Source organism: Moschus berezovskii, chromosome 1 (assembly GCF_049115385.1).
Source record: "Moschus berezovskii isolate FMDL1 chromosome 1, NW_MosBer_1.0, whole genome shotgun sequence".
In the NCBI taxonomy this organism is placed as follows: domain Eukaryota; kingdom Metazoa; phylum Chordata; class Mammalia; order Artiodactyla; family Moschidae; genus Moschus; species Moschus berezovskii.
This window is the reverse complement of record NC_142460.1, coordinates 4,487,621-4,493,620: the sequence shown is the minus strand read 5'-3', so window position 1 is coordinate 4,493,620 and position 6,000 is coordinate 4,487,621.

The window sequence follows — 6,000 nt, the reverse complement described above, 5'->3', positions numbered from 1 at the left end:
AGAGGGACAGTAGTTAGGAGAGTGTGGCATGGCAGAAAATAGAAAATTTATTGATGGAATGGACTTGAGAGTACAAAAATACACACACATATCTATCTATGCTGAACAGTTTTTCACAAAGCTGCCAAAACAATTCAACGAGAAAAGCAGAGAGTATTTAAACATGGATGCTGGTACAAAGGGATAGCAAGTCACCAACCAAGAAAAAGAAGGAAGGAGGGAGGAAGGAAGGAGAGAAACAGAGGAAGGGAAAGGAAAGGGAAGGAATGGAAAGAAAAGGAAAACAAAAGAAGAGGAAAAAAAGTTAGCGCTTTACTTTGAATCACTTACAAAGAGTAAATATATATAAAATGTCTCACCGACCTAAACATAGGAGCAAAAACAAGAAGGCTATACAAGAAAACAGGGGTACATATTCATGATAACAACTTTGCAAAGAATTCTTACATGAAACCAAAAGCACAAGCAGTAAAGCTGTAACCACTGTTACAATCCCAACTGTACCTTAACCCCAGCCCCAACCCAAATATAAGCCAGAGCCCTACAAAAACCTGATGCTTAACCTTAACCCTAATCCTAACTCTAAACCTAACGTTAACCCAAAGCCAAGCTGCAATCTGAATCTTAACCCTAGCCCCAAACCCAAACCCAAAGCTGAGCCCCTAACTCAAAACCCAAACCAACTACTTACATGAACACTTCAGCTATGCTGTCTACTGAATGTGTAGCCCTTTAGAGTGAAAGGTTGTTGCTGAACCACAGAAAGATGCCAGGATTCTTAGCCTCTGGAGGAGAAGAATTCAATCCGGGGCCAGAGACGAGGCTTGATCGCTCAGAGCTTTTGTGTAACAAAGTTTTATTAAAGTATAAAGGAGATAGAGAAAGCTTCTGACATAGGCATCAGAAGTGGGCAGAAAGAGTTCCCCCTTGCTAGTGGTAGCCATGGAGTTATATACTCTCTAGTTAGTTATTACAGTGAATCAAAAGAATGTCTGGAGGTTGTAAAGACCTCACTAGATCTAATCCCATAATTTACACCTTAAAATAACAGGATTAGCCAGAAGGTTTTTTCCAGAGACTGTTCTCAAGCAGGATACATTATTGCTATATAATCCTAAGGAATGTAGCGGGGAAAAAACGTTTGTCTTTTCTTCCTCCTTGAGAACTCCAGACCTCTCTCACCTTGGGGACCCCTAGACTTCTAATCAACCTGCCTAGGAAATGACTCTCTCATATCCCCCTTTTCTTTTAGGAGAATTATGTTCCCAAGGGAAAAGGGTGTCACTTTCATTCCATAACTACTTCCTGCTGTTTAGGGGCGTGGCCCCTAAATTGTTGAGGCAACATATTCTCCTAACCCTCATATTGAGGGTCTCTGATCTAGGGGCCCCAAGTAAGCGTTGCAGGAGGCTGTGGCAATTGTAGGAGCTTGGACAACCATTTGTAACTTAAAACCTTTTAGATGGTTAGAAAACCCCATTATACAGTTACAGACATAAGGCAAAATAGTCATTCAGTTCAGTTCAGTCGCTCAGTCGTGTTTGACTCTTTGTGACCCCATGAATCACAGCACACCAGGCCTCCCTATCCATCACCAACTCCCAGAGTTCACTCAAACTCATGTCCATCAAGTCGGTGATGCCATCCAGCCATCTCATTCTCTGTCATCCCCTTCTTCTCCCGCCCCCAATCCCTCCCAGCATCAGAGTCTTTTCCAGTGAGTCAACTCTTCACATGAGGTGGCCAAAGTATTGCAGTTTCAGCTTTAGCATCAGTCCTTCCAATGAACACCCAGGATTGATCTCCTTTAGGATGGACTGGTTGGATCTCCTTGCAGTCCAAGGGACTCTCAAGAGTCTCCTCTAGCACCACAGTTCAAAAGCATCAATTCTTCGACGATCAGCTTTCTTCACAGTCCAACTCTCACATCCATACATGACCACTGGACAAACCATAGCCTTGACCAGACGGGCCTTTGTTGGCAAAGTAATGTCTCTGCTTTTTAATATACTATCTAGGTTGGTCATAACTTTCCTTCCAAGGAGTAAGCGTCTTTTAATTTCACGGCTGCAATCAGCATTTGCAGTGATTTTGGATCCCCCAAAAAAATAAAGTCTGACACTGTTTCCACTGTTTCCCCATCTATTTCCCATGAAGTGATGGGACCAGATGCCATGATCTTTGTTTTCTGAATGTTGAGCTTCAAGCCAAACTTTTCACTCTCCTCTTTCACTTTCATCAAGAGGCTTTTGAGTTCCTCTTCACTTTCTGCCATAAGGGTAGTGTCATTTGCATATCTGAGGTTATTGATATTTCTCCTGGCAATCTTGATTCCAGCTTGTGCTTCTTCCAGCCCAGCGTTCCTCATGATGTACTCTGCATATAAGTTAAATAAGCAGGATGACAATATACAACCTTGACATACTCCTTTTCCTATTTGGAACCAGTCTGTTGTTCCATGTACAGTTCTGACTGTTGCTTCCTGACCTGCATACACCACCTTTACCACAATTTAAAAAGAAAAGTTAAGAAATGAAAGAATTTAGCTCTAGGTAGAGATAGACTATCATTCTTGAGAATGTTTTAACCATAATATAAGTCACAGAGAACAGAATTATAGATTTGATGTGATAAAGGAAAACAATTGGTGTTCTAGAAACTGAATAAAAATGAAAATGTCACTATAAAGGTATAATAAGAATATTTTAAGACACACATGCACATACATGCACGCACATGCATACACAGCCCCAAACCATCCCAGTCACTACAAAAAAATTCTAAAGAATGCTTTTCAATCATTTTTTCAGACGAAAAAGTGACTGCTGATGGATTATGACCTAAATTGAATTCTTAAGAAGCAGCCCTTACAATGAGGTTGTCAGAAACCTTTCCACAAGTAACTTCTAGAACCAGAGAATGTCATAGTGAATTCTATCAAAACATCATGGTACAAGTAATTCCACAACTCATTTTATTGCAGTGGTATAACACTGAAATAAAACACAAGTCTGATGATACATAAAAATGAAAAGACATATCAATTATTATCCATGAAGATGGAATCCTGAACAAATCAGTTAATTAATCCAATAATATATAAAAGATAGTTTCCAAAAATTAGCTAGCTTTATCTCAAGAAAGCAAATTTACTTTAATATTAAAAAGAAATTACTCAATGAAATAACAATGTTCACAAGTTAAAGTATGACCATCCCAGTACTTGCACCAAAATTTCTTGATAAAATCCAAAATGCATTCAAAATTAAAACAACTTGTAGAAAAGTAAGGATAAGCATTGTCCCTGCTTAACCTAATAAAAGTAATTATAACCCTTGGTCCATAATCATCCTGTATAATGGTTAAACACTGTGAACTTACTCTTTCTGAGCAGGAAGAAAACAGGGTAGTTTTTCATCATCTTTATACCAGAGGAGATGATCCACAAAACAGGGCAAGAAAAGGACTAGCATAAGTTTGGGAAAGGAAGAAACATATTTCCCCCTTTAGATGTCATTATTTTATGTATATAAAGTCCAAAGAACCTAGGGCTTAAAAAATCAGAAGTAAGAGAGCTTCACAAGTGGATAAAAATATCACTATATAATAAGCAGTAAATTTGCTGATGTCAGAAACAAACTCTATTTCTATAGGATTAAGTTTAAGGTTGAGATACTCTCTAAATAGCATAGAAATATCAGTTCAGTTCAGTTCAGTTCAGTCGCTCAGTTGTGTCCGACTCTCCGCGACCCCATGAATCACAGCACGCCAGGCCTCCCTGTCCATCACCAACTCCCGGAGTTCACTCAAACTCATGTCCACAGAGTCGGTGATGCCATCCAGCCATCTCATTCTCTGTCGTCCCCTTCTCCTCCCGCCCCCAACCTTTCCCAACATCAGAGTCTTTTCCAGTGAGTTAACTCGTCGCATGAGGTGGCCAAAGTATTGGAGTTTCAGCTTTAGCATCAGTCCTTCCAATGAACACCCAGGATTGATCTCCTTTAGAATGGACTGGTTGGATCTCCTTTTCAGAAATAATACACGAATATTACAGAATCCAAACTATTTCTGAAAAATGATTATTTCAACTATAGAATGATATGCACAATGTCAAGAATAGTCAAAGAAATTTGTAAGAAGAAGAATGTGTAAATAGTTGTTCTAGGAGATATCAAAATAAATCATTATAAAGCTAAATAATTAAATACAATGATTTTGGTCCAGGAGGTCCCTATGAAACATATTAGAATTCCTGGAAATCAGTCTACGCATTTTCCTCGAGCTGATATATGATGGAGGAAGTAAAGTGGGAAAAGAGTCTTTCACAAAAACAATATTCTTTTCTACAAATGATCTTAGATATTTCTGATATAATGCCATTATTTTTTCAGAAAATGCACTGAACATCTATTTTATCCAAACAAATCTATTAAATATTTTGGAATTAATATAGAGAATATCTTCAAGAGTTTAGGCCAGATATATTTTTCTCAAATGTTTTTAAAAAAGAAATACAAATAAAAATATTTTTAAAATGTGACCATGTTACAATTAATGTAGAGTGAATGTAATAACAAGTCCTGTGGAGGAGGAAAGCCTGGTGTGCTGTAGTCCATGGGGTCACAAGGAGTCAGACATGACTTAGCAACTGAGCAACAATGGAGGAGCAAGCTATCTGCCACAACATAACTGCAAATTCTGGTGTGCAGAGGTATTAGGATGAGCAAAGTTTAGTTAGGATAAAAGATACTAGAATTAAGTGTAAACCAAAGGACAAGGGAAAGAGAAACAACAGGACAGCAAATCCTCTTCTGAAAATAGATGATGGTGGAGAAGATCACAGAGACAGCAGAAACACTGTGATTAGCAGCAGAAGGGAAAGAGTGATATACATTGCAGAAGCAGATAAAAGGGAGAATGAAGGAAATGAAATATTAACTGGTAGGAAAAATCATTGGATATATACTTAAAAAAAAACTCTAAAAAACAAATGCATGCAAGTTGAAGGAAAATGCCACCAAGAAAAGAGACAAGGAATAAAAATAAAATAAGGGTTAAGACACACTCTTAAAGTGTAAAGGACAAGAAAAAAAATAGCAAAAGAAAAAGGGCAAAAAAGTTACCCAAACAATACATGATATTTTGATCTATAATCAAGTATACATGATTATCTTAATTACATAGAAGAGTTTTTTTCTGTAAAAATTAAAGAAGAGAAATGGAAATGACCAAAGAAGCCAAGGAAGAAGTTTTAAGAGAAAAGAGGAATTCAGTAAAAGGGGAATTACTAATAGAATAGAAAATGAAGATAAACTGAAGAAATTTTAAAAGTTGTTGTATTAAACCACGATGTAATCATACCATAAAAATTTTTCTATAAAACCAATACAAAGAAGAAATTGAAATGGGGGATGTAAGAGATGGGAGCATGAGTTTAGACTTGGAAAGAGGAGAATAGAATGAGTAGGGGAGATTCTAGAGAAATCTATCTCCTTGCAGCCCTGAGACCCCAGTCACACCAGCATCCTTACCAAAACTGGTCTCAGTGGCCCGGTGCAGGCAGCTTAACTCACATGCACTGTGCTGAAAAGCAATGACAGGCTGCCAGTTATGGGGAAGGGGCTGTGTGATTTATCTCCCACTGGGCACTAACTTGTTTGTTATCCAAAGTGGAAATGGCCGCGTGTACAGGGACTCTGTCTGGCACGCCCAGGGGAGCCTAAATTGCCCTCTCTGATGCCATGTGTCTCCTGTTAGTTATCAGACTCATCATTTTCAAGTGTGCAATTACCTTCTGTGGTAAGAGATTCTTCCTGAGTTGGACCAAGCTTGGTAATTATCCCTCAGGGTTCTAGAACAATGCCAGGAAGATAATCATAAGTTTAATTCTCTAAGGCTGACAGAAATTATGTCAATATTCAGTGTTACACTGGCCACCATGTATCATTATTGAGGCTGGAGTTGTGACTGTTCAGAGCTGGATTTCAGGTTTCTGAAAAT